At 30.2% G+C, this 21,111-nt stretch overlaps 1 protein-coding gene across 2 annotated transcripts in view; it reads right to left on the bottom strand.

Annotated features, from left to right (window-relative positions):
• LOC134725572 (unconventional myosin-XV-like) overlaps positions 1-20,672 on the bottom strand; it is a 132,001-nt gene extending 111,329 nt beyond the window's left edge. The window contains exons 1-4 of one of the 2 annotated variants that reach the window (XM_063589505.1): positions 20,633-20,672; positions 18,549-18,618; positions 16,411-16,547; positions 908-977 (exon numbers count right to left, since the gene is read on the bottom strand). The gene's annotated coding sequence lies outside the window, so the exon portion shown is untranslated. Of the gene's footprint in view, positions 1-907; positions 978-4,062; positions 4,268-16,410; positions 16,548-18,548; positions 18,619-20,632 lie in introns of those variants that run through there. The other variant, XM_063589504.1, reaches the window with a different exon arrangement.
• Between the last annotated feature and the right edge of the window lie 439 nt (positions 20,673-21,111).

Genomic DNA, 21,111 nt, shown 5'->3' with positions numbered 1-21,111 from the left:
GATATGTTGATCCAAAACTTTAAAAAAACATATTTAGTTTTTGTAAAGATAGGAGGCTTAATGAAACTAGTCCATATTTCACATAAAATATAAAATATATCTTCAACCTTTTAAACAAATACATTTAATGTAGATATCAATAAATCAGTATTTTTACTACATGTAATGCATACTGAGTTTTCAATATTCATCCAAGCTGAAGGAGAGAACCATTGCTTTCAAGGCAGTTCACTATTTCATAGTATTACCCAATGTTTTAGATGAAATTCATAAGATTTAGAATAAATGTAAGTATGTCATGTATGTTGTTTCTGAATTATTATAAAAAAAATCTTACATTGATGGAAACAAGTTCGGCATGCTATTCTTGGTGTTGTCTTTGATTCTTGCTCTGGAAACTAGATTATGTTATAAATGCAACATGCAAAGTAGAAGATAGAATCTCTGGATTAGGCTTTAAATTGCATAAATCTGATCAATATATTCTGTTTAGGGTTGCCTAAATCTTTTCTTTGGATTCTGTTTTAATTTGTTGCCTGTTTCTAGTATTGACTAAACTTAATTTGATGCTATCTCCAGTCTTTATGTATAATATAACTTTCTCTAAATCACAAAAATCTACAAAATGCCCATAGGGTTCAATGATTGTTGGTGGTTTAACATCCAGTGGCAAATATTTCATGCATGTATAGGTTCCAGTACTACCAAGCGGACATCCCACTATGGCAAGGGTTTGGGTTTTACTGTCAGTCAGCAGGATGAGGAAGGATCATATTTCTACTCCCAAGTCATCCTTGAGGGGGTTAAAGTTCAAATCATATCCAATTTTATTTTTTCAAACATTTTTTTTCTTCGAATTTCACGGAAGTCCTTGCCCCAATCAATGTCAAATTTAATTACATCTTACCTAGAGTTTACCTGTAGATTGGTGACAGGTGCTTGTCAATCATGTCCATTTCACTTTGTATCACTTACATCTACAATAATAACAACACAGATATGATCAAAGAGTTTTATGACAATGTCATAATGAAATTGACATCAATCTATAGAGGTCATCTGTACTTATATAAATGAAAAAGAATCAAGATCATCGCCTGTCAGTTCACATCTTATTAGCCAGTTGCAAAAACAATGAAATTCAAAAAAAGTTTTGTTTGAGAAATGTTTCCTAACAAGGAAATTGATAAGTAATTTGTCAATCTGCTTTTTTCTACATAAGTCACCTTATACTGTTTGACAAAATCTTGTTAATTATGAAAGATGTTGGTTCAATGACGGACTTGTGGCGAACTTGAGACAAACTTGTGACGAACTATATGACATGAACTTTAATTTAAACAGATAATGTCAGTTAAAGCCATTTCCTGGTTCTGTAACAAATACAACCTTTGTCGGATATAAAGTAATTAACATGAAACAAATAAGTTTTATAATGTATGATTCAATTAGAAAGAAAACCTTTATTTATAAAACATTCATTAATTTCCTATGTAAATAAACCTTTAAGTAACGACAGAAATCAAGATTGAGAATTTTAAAGTTGAATACAAATAAAACTGTCATCGAGATCTGAGAGAAACTTGTTTTTATGCCAATATAGTCATCCCAAGTCATACATTTTGCACAAACAAAATGTAAATTGAGAAGGTTATCTCTGTGGCATGACTGAGCCCACATCAATATCAAAATAAATAAAAAATAATCACACAAGAATATGACAAAATGGTTGGAATCAGAACTTGGATAACAGTAATTGTATTTAAAGATTTGAGTGCTGCACATCAATATTTTTATTTGATGGTCACAAATATGTTTTTTATTGGCTTTACTAAACCATCTCCAGTCAGTGTAATCGATACTTGCAGGACACTTCAAATACAATAGATATAGGAAGGTAGTATAAGTGCCATTGAGAAACTCTCCATCCAAGTAACAATGTAAAGAAGTAAACTTATAGGCGAAGGTACAACCTTCAACACTGTTATCGTCTAAATAAAGACATTTTTGGATAGTTGTCTCAATGCTAACCACACAGCATCCTAATATTACTATACAGAATGTGCTTTTTTCATCAGCTTGGCACAGGTTACCAGACACTTGGCCCATAACCTTTTTCTTTTCTACTAACCTTTCCCAAAACTAAAGAAAGTCTGGCAAAATTTTTTTTTTGAAAGTGCCATAACAGATGTACATGTAAACATAAAAGTAACAAGAATATGTCCATAGTACAAGGATGTCCCACTTGCACTATTATTTTCTTAGTTCAATGGGCTGTGAAATTGGGGTAAAAACTCTAATTTGGCATTAAAATTTAAAAGATCATATCATAAGGAATATGTATTCTAAATTTTAAGTTGATTGGACTTCAACTTCATCAGAAACTACCTTGACCAAAAACTTTAACCTGAAGAGGGACAGACAGACAGATGAAAAATTGTTGGATGATGCACAGACAAAAAAATCAAATTGCCCCATGGTGGGGTATACAAAAGTATGATTACTGCAGTAAAGTTGACTGGGACAAAAATCTTACCTGTGTTTTATTGCTATCATAACCTTATAAATAATTCCTCAAATAAATTTATTCTATTTGAATAACATAGTCTGATTACAGTTATTGAATCAATATGTGGTCTGCTTCAAAGTGTAATAATTACTTAATTGAATTTTCAAGTAATTGGATTATGTAAAAAAAGTTACGATAACAAAAAAAAGTCTCAAAATGATCATTTATTCAATGAAATAAATCTATTAACTAACAGTATCACTAAAAAACTTAATATAAAAAATTAGGGGTATGTTATGATTGCAATTGATACAACTACCCACCAGAGACCAACCAAATGACGTAGATATGAGCAACTTTAAGCTGTTATACTGTTAATGCAAAGCATTTATGCTGCACAAACATGAAATTATTAGATATTGAAGGTTATACTATGTCTTCATCTAACTAAAAAAAGTAATTAATTCAAAATTGTAATATTCTATCATAAACTGGAAATTATTTTCTTGAGTTGGTGAAAATGCATAGAGTATTAACTCTTTTTTTGAGAGTAAATAGAAATGTCTTATTTTTTCAGACACATCTTTAATTTCAGTTGTTGATTTAGGGAGGAAAAAGACACAGTGTGCCTTCTATATACAAAATAATTCTAACTAGATATAACAGGATATATGATCTACCTGTTATAATGAAACTTCAATTCAAAAGTAATTTACCTATTTAAAATAAATTAAACAGCGATATTTGAAAGTTTCAAATTTCGTCCAAAATTCCAAGATTGAATAAAAAATCATTCATGTTTGATCAGCAGATTATTTCATTGAGTACTTTAATATTCCACATTCAAGTACAAACAAATTCCCAAACAAATTAAGTTTCTTTCAAAAATTAAGTAACATAATGTTTTTTTTAAATAGTGTCTGTAAATTTTACATCAAATGATGTCATTTAAATCTGATTAAATTCCTATCAGAAAAATCTGATTAAATATCTATTTATAGAATAAAAAAGTACATGTACACATACAAGAACTTGAAATTGAATTTTTACATTGACCACAATTTTTTTTACCGTAAATCAGGACTTAACCAAATTATACAATAATAAAATAAAATAGCAATCATTGCTGTTAAGAAATCATGTATATGTCTATTTTATTACAAGTTTTATATGTTTTGTACTTTCAAACAATGTTATAGATTAAACTTTAGTACCTGACATTTCTTTTTACTAGCTGTCATACTTCAATAATTTGATATCAAAACTTGACAACAAAAAATTTATAGGCCACACCTGCCATTTAAAAAGAAAGAATGAAATAGTAAAAATTGATTTTAATTTTCTGAAAATATCAATGCATAAAAGCTAGAAAAGAAATTATAAATCCCAGTCTTCAAACCAACTCTTATTCTTTTCTATAATGCATTTTCAACAGAATCATTTATTGACAGGTATAATTAGCCAATTGATTACAGGTGTTAAAACTTACCTGAACAGGTATGTTTCATAATATTTATTCCATTCATAATCATTTTAATAATTCATAAACTTACCATTTTTAACGAAATGAACAAAATGATATAATCCAAACGAATAGGTGCAAATAAATCCAGATACAGAATCTAAAACTAAATTTTAAAATTCCCCGAGACAGAAGTTAGACGGACCTTATCAACAAAGTGAAACCGTTTCTTCACAGGTAATCAGAAGGGCTAGTTACCTTCAGAACATTTAAATAACAATACAAGGAATTCAACATGGTTGACGGGGCATATACTTATATTACAAGTTTTTTTCTGTTCTCTTCACGGGTTTATAAACACAACTAAATTTCAATGTCTATTCCACACATGTTTAATTTGATTGTTTTAATACACATTTTCAAACATGACCGTGACATGAAAAGGAACGAAACATTTAAATCATGCAGTAAAAGATTGCTTCTGGGCAATCTTTAGAAGAAGAGAGCTAATTTTGTATTGATTATTAACCAGTGAATATTGGATTGATCAAATCTTTGTTTACAATGTAAACAATTTATTATAAACATGTGGACAAGTATTAAACTTATATATATATACTTTATAAGGTCATCAAAGTGAACCTACAGTCTTGTTAAACAAAATCTTTTATAACAATATCGAGAGAAGTTTTTATTTAGAACATACTTTATACAGCATAAAAATTATGTTTTGTAAAAATATATTTTCTAATGTTTGGGATAATAACAACAAACTTGATTTTGAAAGAAGATACATAGTTTTTTTACAAAGTATATCAGAGAAAAAAATAAATTTTGAAAGTGTAAATTAGGGGTTAAAAAGAAAATATTAACACTGTTATATAACAAATCTTATGTATATGCTAATATCATACCCAAATATACTTTACATAGACTGTTTCCAAAGTTTGCCTAGGAAAATACAAAGTTGACTGAAGTTTGAAAGAGTTTCCACTTTGAAATACTTTGTGTTCTTTTCCAATTGTCTAATGATCATCTGGTCTTGCAGTCATTAAACTTTTAAGCAATATTATCATACTCAAACTGAGAAATGAACTTATTAAAATACTTGATTTTGTGTTTTGAGTACAAAATCTTATGCTTCTAGTTCTGAGTAAAGTTTAATGACGAGAGCCTGAGCATGATTTTTGTGCTCCGAGCACTGAGCAAAGTTTTATGCCTTCATTAACATAACAGAATCATGACTTAGTACACCCTAAACAGGTGCCACAAGTTGCACAGGAATTCCCACTGTCTTTTATTAGGTTCTTGGTGCTCAATCTTGCAAAATAGTGTTTAGTGGACTGTTGTTCTATGTTTTTTGACAAATGAATGGATAACAACTGTCATATTCCTGACTTGGTACAGGCATTTTCTAATGTAGAAAATGGTGGATTGAACCTGGTTTCATAGCTAGCTAAACCTCTCATTTGTATGACAGTCGCATCAAATTCCATTACATTGTCAACAAAATGAGAACAACACTAGTACAAAACATGTAAAATATATAAAACATATTCTTATATAGAGTTTATTGTGATTTTGAGTTGCTGTGTCATGGACTCCTTTTATCAATATAATATCTTTAGAAGTTATATCAACACAGATGGAAAGAATGTTATAAAATCCTGATTAAAATATGTAATATGTCCTACCTTGCAGAATCAATCAATACTGCGATTATGAATGGAGAAAAGTCCAATGATACAGAGAGACAAATTCAAGGAGTTGTTGCTTGCATCAGTTAAAGTTTGTCTTTTAACTAGTTTAAATGGCACTATTTTGCTATAGCAATAATTCTGCACATGGATGGACGGCACTACAGTCATAACAATCTTCACTGTTCTTAATTTTCCAAAGATAAATTTGAGTAAAGAACATTAATTACAAATTTTATTCAAAACTTTAGTCTCCTCACTTTAATCCATGTTCCAAATAAATGTGATCACAATTTCCAAGGATGTATAAACTGTTAGAAAGTCAGTAAACTTCATTGATTTAAAACAGTATTAAAGTTTTAATGTTACTTATATGTAATTTAAGTATTGTTTATACAAACAGAAAAGTTATTTCAGTTTTCAAGTAATTAATTTTATGATAAAGATGCTGACATTATGGATGCAATTAATTAACATACACAGACCACTTGTTAACATTTGACACTTTGAAGTTACAACTGGAATCTCACTAGGAGGCACACTAATCTTGTCTTAATCAGATACATGTCACAAACAATCACTGTGGGAGAGGAAGCAGAATATGATACCAGATCTCTTTAATACTGATTACACAATAAATAGTATATTATTTGAGGGTCAGTAGGTCAGTCTCCTCCCCTGGATGTTAGATGTACCCAATCTGTGTGTAAAGCCTATTGCATGGTTTTTGTATAATCAGTTTCTTGGTTCATAGCAGCCTGACTAGTTGATGGAGTTTTACAGTGCTATTATTCAATTTATTCACTGGACTTCATTTGTTTTTTAACTTTTACCATTATTATGTCACAATGTGGCTGCATTATTTTTCAACCGCTACCATACTAATTTTAGATATCTACTTCTTGCGATATGAACTATCATGTTTATTATACCTTTGGATCTTATTTACTTATACACAGCTGAGTTTATATTGTTTGCAAACTTGTGTAGTTTTTCATGTGAAGTTTATAACCATGTTACTGTGCTAGAGAGTATTATGTGATCGAGCAGGATCTATATATCATCAGATCCTTATATATTTGTGACCATACAGAGATTTCCATGAGTGTTATATATTGAAGTGGCTTTACATTCTACACAACTGTTCTAGGCAAGTATATTTGTTTGAACTTTTATTTCTTATATACAGATGTATGGTGTTTGGTGTTTTCTTTTCATTATTATTATCTAAAGGCAATTTAGAGACGAGCTTGAACAAATATTCACTTCTGTAATTTAAATATTTATTCAGAAACAGCCACTTGGAATTTTGGTTATCCTATTTTTTTTATTTTTTGGATTAGTATATAGTGATCAATGCTTTATTTTATCTTTATTTCTTTTTTTATATTATTTTTACTTGCTGTCTTCATATATACCCTGCCTTCATGCATTCTGCAAATAATTATTTAGTAGTTTCATGATCTTAGATAGATAAGATATAAGATACTTTTAGTATATTTTATTCAGTTTTTGAATTATTCTAAATAAGTCAAACTGTTATTTTCTTGTTATACAGTTTACATTTATAGAATTATTACATAAGTACAGCTTTTGATATTGCCCATTACTGACACCTTTCTTCATTTCTTATATTGCATATTTTAACACTGAGGAAATGGAGACATAGACACATCCTGTATGCACTTTGGTTTCATCAGAATTACAACAAAGGATTAGACATTATCAACATGATCAAGTTCTTCTTTTTACTTTGGATGTGGCATTACAGCTTGACTTACTTGGCATGGATATACTTCCACTCTTGTTTTAAACTTTACATTTATTCAACTGTACCTCAGTCGTACCTACATATTATACAGAGCATGAACATTGCCAGTGTTCTTATCATATTCTACCAGCTTATGTGGTTTAAAGCACATTCAGCACTAGTTCTCACTTTTATCAAGTTCAGAAGGTTTTCAAACAGGATTACATTACAGACATGGCAGATATTTAACTTTGAAATGAGACTTAATGCATTTCAACATGGACATAAGTGTATATATCAGTTCCGTTATCTGTGTGGACATATTATTTCTCCAACCTTTCAATGAGATCATGTAGCACATTAGCTATTGACTAGAAGGCAGTAGTACAGCCTCATCAGTGCCCGTGCAACATTCCAGAAGTATGTTACTGATTGTGAACCAAAATTGTAAACCTACTACGTAATTGTGATGTATCATAAAGGACAAACTACAGCCTCGTCAGTGCCCAAGCAGTCTAGAAGTATATTATATCGAACCTTATTGTAAACCTACTACATAACTCGGGATGTAGCTATTCCAGCAATTTGAGTTCTTAAAATTGGACAACATACACTTTTTAAATAGACAACTTTACATCTAAAATATGTCAAAACCAAGGATCTTTACAGTTTTCCTATTTATTTAAGATATTATAGAGATTGTTTATATCGTCTTATTGATGTTAAAGATATTTATACTATGGGATATAGTGATATTTTCTGTAGAGTATAATGTATTTTAAACTTTTACTCACATAATGATAAATTGCAGATGGAAGTATACATAGCTTTAATACTACATATACCCTAGAATCTAACAGAACTTTATAGCTGTGAAATTTGACACACCTCGTAAAAAATTATTAAATATATAACTGCATATAATAACATCGTATTCAATGATGAGAAATTTTTAGCCCGAAAGTATTATTTTATAATTGCCTTAACTGAACAGAGTGGCATTTTCTTCACAAATTTGTTTAGGAAAATTTATCATGTTTGAATTATGGATTTATAGTTCTCATGCCTGTATGGTAATGTACTAGCACAGGGATATCCCCAAGCATACCTTGCATACAAACATCTACAAATGAGACGCCATGTCTCACTCTTCGTGGAGAATCCTCGCTCCACATTCCCTAAACTAGCAGATTGTTATACAGGCAGTTTCTCCCCCACTCTGAATTGAAAACTGATTGCATTTCTTGTAAGGTTCAAATCTTATCAACCATCTGGTGCAGCTTTTGTATTTCAGAAACTGATACTGACACACTCTATCATTGAAGCATTCTCATCATTGATATACTGAATATAATTTTTTATAGCATTCTCATCATTGATATACTGAATATAATTTTTTATAGCATTCTCATCATTGAATATACTGAATATAATTTTTTATAGCATTCTCATCATTGAATATACTGAGTATTGTTTTTATAGCACTCTAATCATTGAATATACTGAATATCATTTTTATAGCATTCTCATCATTGAATATACTGACTATGGTAGTATAATCATGTTTGAATCTTTAAACATATAAAATTTTGAATTAATCTTGTTTGGATACTGGATTGCATTTTTGTATAGCATTTTTTTTTTAAATTGGAATACTGAATATCATTTTTTATAACATTTTCAAATTTGGGATACTGAATTCTATGTTAATAGCATCACTTAATGTTTTGAATACTGGATACCTTTGTTTATAAAATTCTCATGTTTATTTCCTAACAAGTATGCAGTTTTGTTAAGAAAATTTTATCATTAACTTCTAATCTTTAAATACTAAATATCATTAGTAATACATGTACATGTAGTAACATTATTATGAATCAGTATGTAACATATATTTTCATTATTTTTTTTAATTTTTCTCATGACTTTATTGAAGGTGAATAATCCAAACTCCTAAATCCTTGGGGGCACTCATATGTTTCCATCTGAGTTTTTGGACCTTAATGGAATTTTATCACTGGTCATTTCTAAAATTTCATTCATCCCCAAGCATTTCGGGGACAAATTTTATCAAATTTATTCCAGTGCCAGTTTGATAGACCCCTGCTACTTCACGAGTACATGGGCTATCCCCCAGGCAGACCCTTGCACTACCTGGCTGCCGATGAGACGCCTAGTCTCATCACCTAAGTGGAGAACCCTCGCTTCACATTCCCCGGCTGGCGCATTGTCGGGCAGGCAGGTTCTTCCTTACACTGAAGGTTGCAAGCTGACTTGCTCAGGCAGGAACTCAAAATTGCGTTTGTATGCTGAGTGTTTCTCAAGGGCCAAAATTAAATGATTTTTTAATAAATATTATTATTCTAACTGTCTTTCTGCTTTAAGCCAGTATGATTTGCTGAGACTATGTTTTGGTTTACACACAGAAACCCCTTATATTTGCCTTGGTTGTAGTTTGTTTTGGAGCAGTTATTTGGTCTTTTTGCTCATTTTAAGGTGGGCTATATATAGCTATCATATTGCAATGCTGACTTTATTGAGATTTGCTATATCAGGATCCCTCAACAGTTACACAAACAAAGATTACACAAACAAAAGATTACACAACCTCCTACTGAAACTACAGAAATAATATTGCCATATGAGACTACAAGAAATAATATTTCCCTATGAGACCACAAGAAATATATAATAAGAGTCTACAAGAAAATACAATAGAACACTACAAGAAAATACAATACAAGACCACAAGAAAATACAATTGAGATAGCAGGATACAAACACCTTTGAAGTTTGTATAAATTATAACACGTGGTAAGAATAATCAATTAATATGGATTTTTATGAAAAAATAAAAACATTTCATATTCACCACGAATGCCATGCAATGAATATAAACATGAACTACTTATCATCAAAACATGTTTTTTCACACTTGAATGAAAATCAATTACAGGTTTGCTACAATTATTAAACTAAATAATATTGAGTATACTTTTCGATTTCCTGCATGCTGAAAATTTGAATAGGAAACAATATCAAGTTAAAAAGTTATAGAAACAAACATATGAAAATCTATATGCTCATTTCAATTTTTCTCAGTTTCAAATAGCTTTCCCTTTCATATTTGTTTGACTAGGTAGGCTTTTCAAAACAGCTGATTATGAAAATAAGTAAGAGAATTGAGCTTAAGCCATGTATCCTTCCAAGCTCATACTTTTCAAAGTTATTACTCTTTTGATTTTATTATATGACATTTCCAAATGGATAAAAGTTTGAATAGTCCACTATGAACATTTTCTTTTGTAACTTAATTTAAAATCACTTTCGTTTTCCATGCTTTAAAAAATACCACACATTCCAAGTAACTATTGATTAAGAATAGGTCAGTTCCATCAAAGCATAGAAGAAAGGTGAAAAATACCAATGGGACAATCAAATTCATAAGTCAAAAAATAAACTGACCACTCCATGGCAAAACAAAAAAGACAAACATCAGTATGCAGTACACATAACCTACTTATCCATTGAATGATCAGAATCTGTTTCATGAATTGATTTCCTATTTATGTTATTACTTTATTATTTTTAACTTATATAGATGTCAGTATACCAGAGAAGACATTCCTGTGTTAATGCTCCCTATTTGGCCTGGGTGAATCTAAGACATAAATGTGACCAAATATTGGAATTAGAATTGTATGAAAACAAGAGTGGACACACTGAAATGTCTCTCCTGAATAATGTATCATAATTGAATTGAAAGTCTTTAAGATAAAGGTTTAACTTCAAGTATCACATAAACATAACATTATCAATGAATTATGTAAATAAGGTGAAATTCATATCAAACCTTCCAGACAGTTACACCTTACAATTCTTCCATACACTAAATATGGTCAACCAGTTGCTTCTAGTATCTGAGAAACAGATGTAATAACAAGAACTGAACATTAACCAATGAACTATGAAAATTGGGTCAAGTTCAGATAGGACTGGTCAGACAGGCATGTACACCTTAAAACATTTCTTACATCTAATATACTTGACCTTTGCTTCTAATAGTACCCGAGAAACAAAACTAAACAATGAATCTTGATATTGAGCAATGATAGAAAGCTATGAATAGTTGTATAATTTTTTTTTCCTGCAATGATTAAGAGCTTTTGGATGATTTCTGTCCAGTAATCTAGCAGAAGTCATAGATAAGAAAAGAATGCCTCCTGTAAACTGAAGGTATTCATGTCAGTTATATTCAAAAAATTTCAATTTAACTATCAAATTCTGTATATTCAGACACATCTATCCTGGAGCTCATGATCCCACTATTTTGGTAAGTTTTTATGTATTGAATGTTGTGTTATTTTAAACATCTTCTTGTCATATTGGCTCATTATCCTAGAGTCTATACTTTACTTTCATATAAAGCTTAGAAGCTTTGCCTTCAAAGAATAGATTTCACTTTCTACAGAACAAATTTTTAAGTGAAATGACAGTCATAGAAAGTATGCTTATTCAACTAAAATCAGTACATAATGGTGTACACAGTTTGTTAACATGAACCAAGGATGACCTGCAAACTTATAAGGAATTTACAGTCTTGCAATGGTGAAGTAATTCTAATTCTCAAAATATCACAGAAGCAATTTGTAACCATAGACCTAGAATCTGGTACATTACAAGAAGTTTGTGATCTAGATCTAGAATCTGCTACATTACAAGACGTTTGTGATCTAGATCTAGAATCTGCTACATTACAAGACGTTTGTGATCTAGATCTAGAATCTGCTACATTACAAGACGTTTGTGATCTAGATCTAGAATCTGCTACATTACAAGAAGTTTGTGATCTAGATCTAGAATCTGCTACATTACAAGACGTTTGTGATCTAGATCTAGAATCTGCTACATTACAAGACGTTTGTGATCTAGATCTAGAATCTGCTACATTACAAGACGTTTGTGATCTAGATCTAGAATCTGCTACATTACAAGAAGTTTGTGATCTAGATCTTTTCAATGTCAATTCAACCTTATTATTTAACAATAAACTTTCTATTATACTAAACTATTATAGAAAGTATTATCAATACAAGAGGCTCTGAAGAGCCTGAATCGCTCACCTTAATTCTTTTGGTTAAATCTCTCATCAATGATTATTTTGGCTTTTCAATTTATTTAAATGTTTTTTGGATCGTCCTATTTTCTTCAAAAGCAAAAAAAAAATCATTTTCTCCTATGTTCTATTTTAGCCATAGAAGCTATGTTTCTTGACATACAAGGAAATAAAATATAAAATTTATACTAGATACTATGAAACTTATTTAGCCAAAGTTTGGCTGAAATTGATACAGCAGTTTCAAAGGAAAAGATTTTTTAAAGTAAGTCAACATGATGAACAAATTGTGAAAAAAGTCTTTAAAGGGCAATAACTCCTTAAGGGGTCAATTGACAATTTTGGTCAGATAGACTTATCTATAGATCTTACTTTGCTGAACATTATTGCTGTTTACAGTTTATCTCTATCTATAATAATATTCAACATAATAACCAAAAACAGCAAAATTTCCTTAAAATTATCAATTCAGGGGCAGCAACCGAACAACAGGTTGTCTGATTCATCTGAAAATTTCAGGGCAGATAGATCTTGACCTGATAAACAATATTACCCCCTGTCAGATTTGCTCTAAATGCTTTGGTTTTTGAGTTATAAGCCAAAAACTGCATTTGACCCCGATGTTCTATTTTTAGCAATGGCGACCATGTTTGTTGATAGATCAAAACTTCGGATACAATTTATAAACTAGATACCCTAAGGAACATTCAGTTGAAGTTTGGAAGTATTTGGCCCAGTAGTTTCAGAGGAGAAGATTTTTGTAAAAGATTACTAAGATTTACGAAAAATGGTTAAAAATTGACTATAAAGGGCAAAACTCCTAAAGGGGTCAACTGACCATTTCGGTCATGTTGACTTATTTGTAAATCTTACTTTGCTGAACATTATTGCTATTTACAGTTTATCTCTATCTATAATAATATTCAAGATAATATCCAAAAACAGCAAAATTTCCTTAAAATTATCAATTCAGGGGCAGCAACCCAACAACAGATTGTCTGATTCATCTGAAAATTTCAGGGCAGATAGATCTTGACCTGATTAACAATAATACCCCTTGTCAGATTTGCTCTAAATGCATTGGTTTTTGAGTTATAAGTCAAAAACTGCATTTGACCCCTATGTTCAATTTTTAGGAATGGAGACCATGTTTGTTGAAAGATAAAACTTCGGATACAATTGATAAACTAGATACCCTAAGGAACATTCAGTTAAAGTTTGGAACTATTTGGCCCAGTAGTTTCAGAGGAGAAGATTTTTGTAAAAGATAACCAAGATTTACGAAAAATGGTTAAAAATTGACTATAAAGGGCAATAACTCCTAAAGGGGTCAACTGACCATTTCGGTCATGTTGACTTATTTGTAAATCTTACTTTGCTGAACATTATTGCTGTTTACAGTTTATCTCTATCTATAATAATATTCAACATAATAACCAAAAACAGCAAAATTTCCTTAAACTTACCAATTCAGGGGCAGCAACCCAACAACGGGATGTCTGATTCATCTGAAAATTTCAGGGCAGATAGATCTTGACCTGATGAACAATATATGTCAGATTTGCTCTAAATGCTTTGGTTTTTGAGTTATAAGCCAAAAACTGCATTTGACCCCTATGTTCTATTTTTAGCAATGGCGACCATGTTTGTTGATAGATCAAAACCTCGGATACTATTTATAAACTAGATACCCTAAGGAACATTCAGTTAAAGTTTGGAAGTATTTGGCACAGTAGTTTCAGAGGAGAAGATTCTTGAAATAGTTTACGACGACAGACGACGGACGACGACGGACGCCAAGTGATGGCATAAGCTCACTTGGCCCTTCGGGCCAGGTGAGCTAAAAATTGAGAATGGAAATGGGGAATGTGGCAAAGAGACAACAACCCGACCATAATGCAGACAGCAGCAGAAGGTCACCAACAGGTCTACAATGCATTGAATATCATGGGGTTCAAGGAACCTTGCTGACAAAAATTAGTAAACATTGAATAATTCTTATGACCTTAACCTTTATGCTAAAGCTTCAATCTTATTCACATCACATTCTCTACTTGTGGTAAACAATCTTACAAAGTACCATAATATAAAACTACATGCTGTACATGTTGTGTTCAAAATATAGGCTTTTAATATTTTCAAAATAATCAAGAATTGAGCTTGCAATATTCAGCATTAAGCTTCTGATTTCAATTTTTATATGATCATTTTCAAACAAGATCTCCAATAGATGTTGTTTAACTGTTGTTTCATATCTGTAAACAGGAGCAAACCAACATTTATAACTTTTATGGATTGTACTATTTTTTTGCATAAACAAATTCAGCATATTTAACTCACTGAAAATTCAAAAATAAATGCTTTTTTCCTTATATATTTGAGAAACTAATATCTGAATATTCTTTTAATCCTAAAAACAGATGCAAATTTGTAAACAAGAGTGCACACGCTGAAATGTCTCGCCTTCTGTACTAATCATTGATATTATGTTGATAGTCCTAAGTATAAAGCTTTATTACAACTGTCTCATAAACTTAACATTAATCAAGATAACTAAACAAAGACCAATGAACCTTGAAAATGAGGTCAAGGTCAGATGAACCATGCCAGGCAGACATGTACAGCTAACAATGCTTCTATACAACATATATAGTTGACCTATTACTTATAGTTGAAGAAAAATAGACCAAAACACAATAACGTAACACTGTGCAATGAACCGTGAAAATGAGGTCACGGTCAAATAAAACCTGCGCAACTGCCATAAAGATCATAAAATATTTCCATACACCAAATATAGTTGACCTATGGCATATAGTATTAGATAAAAAGACCAAAACTCAAAAACTTAACTATAACCACTGAACCATGAAAATGAGGTCAAGGTCAGATGACACCTGCCAATTGGACATGTACACCTTACAGTCCTTCCATACACCGAATATACAAGCCCTATTGCTTATAGTATCTGAGATATTGACTTGACCACCAAAACTTTACCTTGTTCACTGATCCATGAAATGAGGTCGAGGTCAAGTGAAAACTGTCTGACAGACATAGGGACCTTGCAAGGTATGAACATATCAAATATAGTTATCCTTTTACTTATAATAAGCGAGAATTCAACATTACAAAAATCTGAACTTTTTTTTCAAGTGGTCACTGAACCATGAAAATGAGGTCAAGGACATTGGACATGTGACTGACGGAAACTTCGTAACATGAAGCATCTATATACAAAGTATGAAGCATCCAAGTCTTCCACCTTCTAAAATATAAAGCTTTTAAGAAGTGAGCTCACCCCGCTGCCTCCTTAGCCGCCGCCAGATCACTATCCCTAATGCACAAAAAAATATTATAGAGCCAAATTGTTTAGAGTTGTATTTTCTGAATTACATATCCAAGGAATCCCTATGGACTGGTTTCAAGGAAGATAAGATTCTTAAATACTTGGCAAATTTTTGAATATTTTTTACCTTTTTTACATGCTTTCTATACAAATGTGTTACAATTTCAGGAATTTCAGGTTTCTTTCTTATACCTTTCAGTAAAATTAAATTTCAGCATGTCTAATTTATATGCAAAATCTTACTAAATGCTGTTTACAGCCCAATTTACCATACCTTGTTCTTAATTCTCTTGATCTGAATTGATAAATTATCTCTGCAAGCAGCCTCAACAAAACTTTCTTCAATACATCAATATAGTTATACAAAAAAGATCAGTACTTTTTTAGTCAATACTATCTAAAATCGTCCAGCATCATTGTAGCGGGTGCTTTCGTAACTTTAACATGATCATGTCCCATTAAGAAATCGGTACTATAGTATAAGCAATTGAAAACCAGGAAGTGACATCCTTAATCAATTAAGTTACCTTTCTTCGTTAATTAGTATGGTATCCAGGTGAGGCCACGATTTTCTTCAATGAGTAAAAAACAGGTGCTTGTGGTCTGCCAAAGTAAATCCTATAGTTGTCAAACACTTTCTACATGATATTAAATCAATAACCACCTATAATATAAAGGAGAGAGAGCTTAGGATATCTCAAAGGCCAATCAAAGGGAATATAAAGGCATCTTGAAAACTTTCCAATGTTTTTTATGATACAATATCAAACTATTTTATTGTTATTTTCAATATGTTCATTACATAAATACAAGTCTATAACTCACAAATGTCAAGTTAAAATTTTATAAACATAGCATTTTCAAAAACAATTTCCGAATAAAAAGTGACTGTCAAACTGATATTATTTTTTTAAATTGACAGCATTAGAGGATTACAATGACTTTATCCGTAATCCTCTCAATGTAATCCACTGTTTACCTGACAGTTATAAATCTCCATTGTGAAATTACTATCTTTATATACAGTAGACTTAATAAATACTGCTATTTAAAAATAGACAATTAAATATTTTCTGAAAATTTCTTTGAAGTTTTAAGAATATTAAAGTTTTATATGGATAAAATCAAGTGAATTTCATGTTCACAGTGAATTGATAGGTCTACAATAAAATTAAGCATTTTTAAAAAGGACTTTTCATTGCATTTTTAAAATATTGCATTTGTAAACTTTCTGAATAACTGCCACCTGATACCACACCTGTCTATTAGAGAAAACTATTTTCTTCTTTTCATTATATTATCTACATTAGTGTAAGTAATCTATTAGTCATTCTAGACGTGAGTATTGTAGATATGATCTTAATCAATTTGATTAAAAAATATTTTAAATTGATATGGTCTGAAATTCAAACAACTTTCATTTTTGTTCCAGACATAATTCAGGAAGTACTTTCACTATCTTTATTTGAACTTATTCTTTTGAGGGAGAGTAACCAAGAACATGTACTTAAATTAATCATGTAAAACAGTTTAATACAAATATATATATAGGAGTCTATTGAAATCAACCAATCAGCATAGTTTAAACTTTAATATAAATAAACAATTATAGGTAGTGATAGCATATACTCAATACTGAATAATTTATTTATGTAAAAGACAAGACAAACAGTTAATATCTGTGGTTTTTTTTAATTTTACTTTTCATGTCTGTATATTTTAAGTTGAGAAACTAGACAGTACTGGTTTAAACAAAGAACAAGTGCATTTACCTAATATAACAACCAGCTATAATTATTCATCTTTATCTCATGTCAAAAAATACAAACTAGAGACTGTAAAGGGTCTGTTAAGAGTCTGTATCTCTCGCCTAGGCTTATGTGCATCTTCAGCAATGGACACTCTCCAACATATAGACAAAAATAAATTCCTGACAAAAAACTATTTGTCTAGTTATATTGTTGATAATTTTTTACTGTTCTTTTATTTTTGGAAATTGTAACATCTATTGTTGTGTCCCCCCCCCCCCCAAAAAAAAAAAATGGTCAGACAAGGCCAATCACTCCTGTAACAAGTTTACTAAGAATTTCAGCCAAAATTTGATATATTTGAAGATGTCATCATGCTGAACATGTTTGGTTTTTAAAGTTTCTATTTATCTTTTATAGTTTTCAAAATAGCATTCTATGAAGAAATAATTTGAATGTCAATTAAATAAAACTTATATAAGTTACCTAAAACAAACAGGAAAGAAGACAGTGTTTCCTTATTTACAAAGAGAATGGGAGCACAAATAAAATGCCTGATAGCCATGACCAACATTGGACAATTCTATATTTCAGGTGGGGCATAAAATTATTATTTCAAAATAAAGAAACCAGTACAAAATTAAATCTGCTCTTCAAAGTTAGCTACATAAATGGTAGAAAGTTGTTTTGGAGACTATATATATAAATATATGTAATAACAACAAAACTGTTAACACGACAGGTGATGATGATAACTCCAATGATTGCAATGACTTTTGTAGCCTTTAGGTCAATGCCGAAAAACAACACGGTTTTTCTTATCAGAAAGAAGATTATTAAGCTTTTTACAATCTATGTTATACTTTGTTGACAATGCATTCCAACATTACTTATTATGGATCTTTTCTTAAAGTTACCTCAACATGTCCTTAAAACTGTAACTGACAAATCTGTCATACTCTATCATGTATCCTTGAGACTAACAACCTACAATAAATAATAGACTAACTAAAAGGTGGTTAAACAAACGACAAAAATGACCATTTTATTAGTCTGAAAGTGTTACTAAACTCATAAATTACTAAATCAGTAGAAGAAACTAGACAACTAAAACACTTAAGTAGTACTGTGGTAATGTTTGTCTTCTATAAACGTTTTTTTGTAAATCAAATTTGTCAATGTCTACTTAAAAAGTGTTAAATCATTTAATTAAAGAATTCAGAAATGTCACCTGTGTTAGTTTATATGTATCCTTCAATTTTCTAAGAAACAAGCTACAAAATGTTTCATCATGATAATGGTTGTACAAATGTATTTACAATCTATCAGAAATTTATATCTTGAATCATATTCTATATTGAATCGATAAGCATAACATTACTTATTTTATTTGATGGAATTGGACGATTTATTTATAGATGACAATGATAAAGCATGGAACTTATATTTCAGAATATCAATACAACAGAAAAATCAACAGAAACTTAATAAAGTATAATTTCTCCACTGAACAACTAAAGATTCCAATCTTGTTTTGGTCCATTAAATTACAAAGTCTTTTTTCATCCAAGTCAAACATGGATATACCCAACTTTCATTTTATCTGACCTAAGGCAGTTTAAAAAGTTTTATCTTTGTTTTAAAAAAATGTTATCATATCCCAAACTTAAAAGAAACAAACTATGAAGAGTGTTAAGTATACTGAAGATTTTAATGATGCAACATTTTCATTATTGTACTATCTACAGTAGTGCAGCAATGTATTTTATATTCTCTGCATTAAAAAGTCACTTTTCATCATGAAAAAGACTAACAAACATGACAAATGCATAATTAACTTCATTTAACTATTTAATTTATATTATGCAAGAAAACAAAATTCTTAAAACTATACATATTTTTGCATGTGTACAAATATTCCTCAATCTGAAATTCTATATAATCTTCATCTAGCTAGCTTGAAAACTGTGCATTGAGTTAATGAAACAAGTGCACAATAGTTAACAGTATTTTTTTTACAGTTTATTCTTATGCCAAGTGTAGGGAAAAGGTTAAGGGCATACAATACAGTTTTGAACCTGTATTTACAAGTTGATGAAAATTTGCGTATAGGTTTTTTTTTACCTGATCAAATCAAAGATGTAATAAAAAATATACCTTCATGTGCTACTTTTTGAGTTAAATGAGGTCGAAATTATGTACATTTGCTCAAAATTCAGATTTGTGTCCATATTTTCTCTTTCAAAAGAAAGACATAACTTTTTTGTTTTAAAAGATTTTATTTTGTTAAATAATCAGTAATTTCTGTTTTTTTATAAGTATCATTTAAAATTATGCAATTTTCATTCCAAAATAACTCTATATTTATCAAATGTTCATGAATAGACACAAAAAAACATCATTTTTTGCTGCATGTTTATCAAAATTAAAAAAATTGCACAATTTACAGTTTTATAAAATTTGGGTCACATAATCTCCTTGCAAAATGAAACAAATTGCTGTTTTAAAAAATAGGGGTCCATGCACTCGTTTTCCAATTTAATCAGTTTCAATGATAAAAATTAGTCGAAAAATGCATCTTTTCCCAATATGTCATAGTTTGACATCGCGAAAATAACATTTTACCTAAGCAACGTCATTACCTTCCCTGTAACTGTATCATATGCCCTTAAGCACTAACAGGCATGTTTAACCCCACCATATTCTATATGCCTGTCCTGAGTTAGGAGTCTTTAGTGCATTGGTTGTGGTTGGAGCATGTCCCTCATATTTTTCCATTCCTTTATTGTTTCACATTTTTTATGTCAGGTCTTTTATATCAGACAAAGCAGAATGTGTTTTTTTCTCATTGTTGCAATTGATGGCCTATACTTGTTTTAATCCACTCGAACTCTGGTGGATAGTTGTTTCATTAGCTATCATACAACATCTCCTTATTTTTATAATATATACATGTATATTTATTCAACATGCTCTATGAACACAAACTGACAGAAACTACCTTCAGTTGTTTTCATCCCACCATCTATAACCAAAATGTTCTGTAAAAAAGAAGAGATATTAAATTGATTCACTCAAAGGAACACCATGGACATGGTGAAGAAATAAGGTTAAATTTTACCTCATAATTCTACAATTTCACATTCAAATGATTATAGACAGTTAAAGGGAAGTAACTCTATTGAACACATAAGAATTGTCATTGATCTTGAAAAAAATACAGGTATATGATAATCATAATACATGTATATGATTAAGTCGTGAATAACTAATGAATGATTTATATTATACTAAAATTCAAATATTTATAATCAACTATTTGACATATATACTAACTTAAGATGGTTTCTTTCACAAAATGCACTTTTAAATGTCAAAATAATTCATAAAACATCACTGATCATCAACAGGTTTGGCAATAACAAAACTGTTTTAAATTATATCAAAATGGTAAATATAAAAAATAATGTAAGGGTGTCA

This window comes from Mytilus trossulus, chromosome 7 (assembly GCF_036588685.1).
Source record: "Mytilus trossulus isolate FHL-02 chromosome 7, PNRI_Mtr1.1.1.hap1, whole genome shotgun sequence".
Lineage (NCBI taxonomy): Eukaryota > Metazoa > Mollusca > Bivalvia > Mytilida > Mytilidae > Mytilus > Mytilus trossulus.
This window is presented reverse-complemented; position numbering and strand designations above follow the sequence as displayed.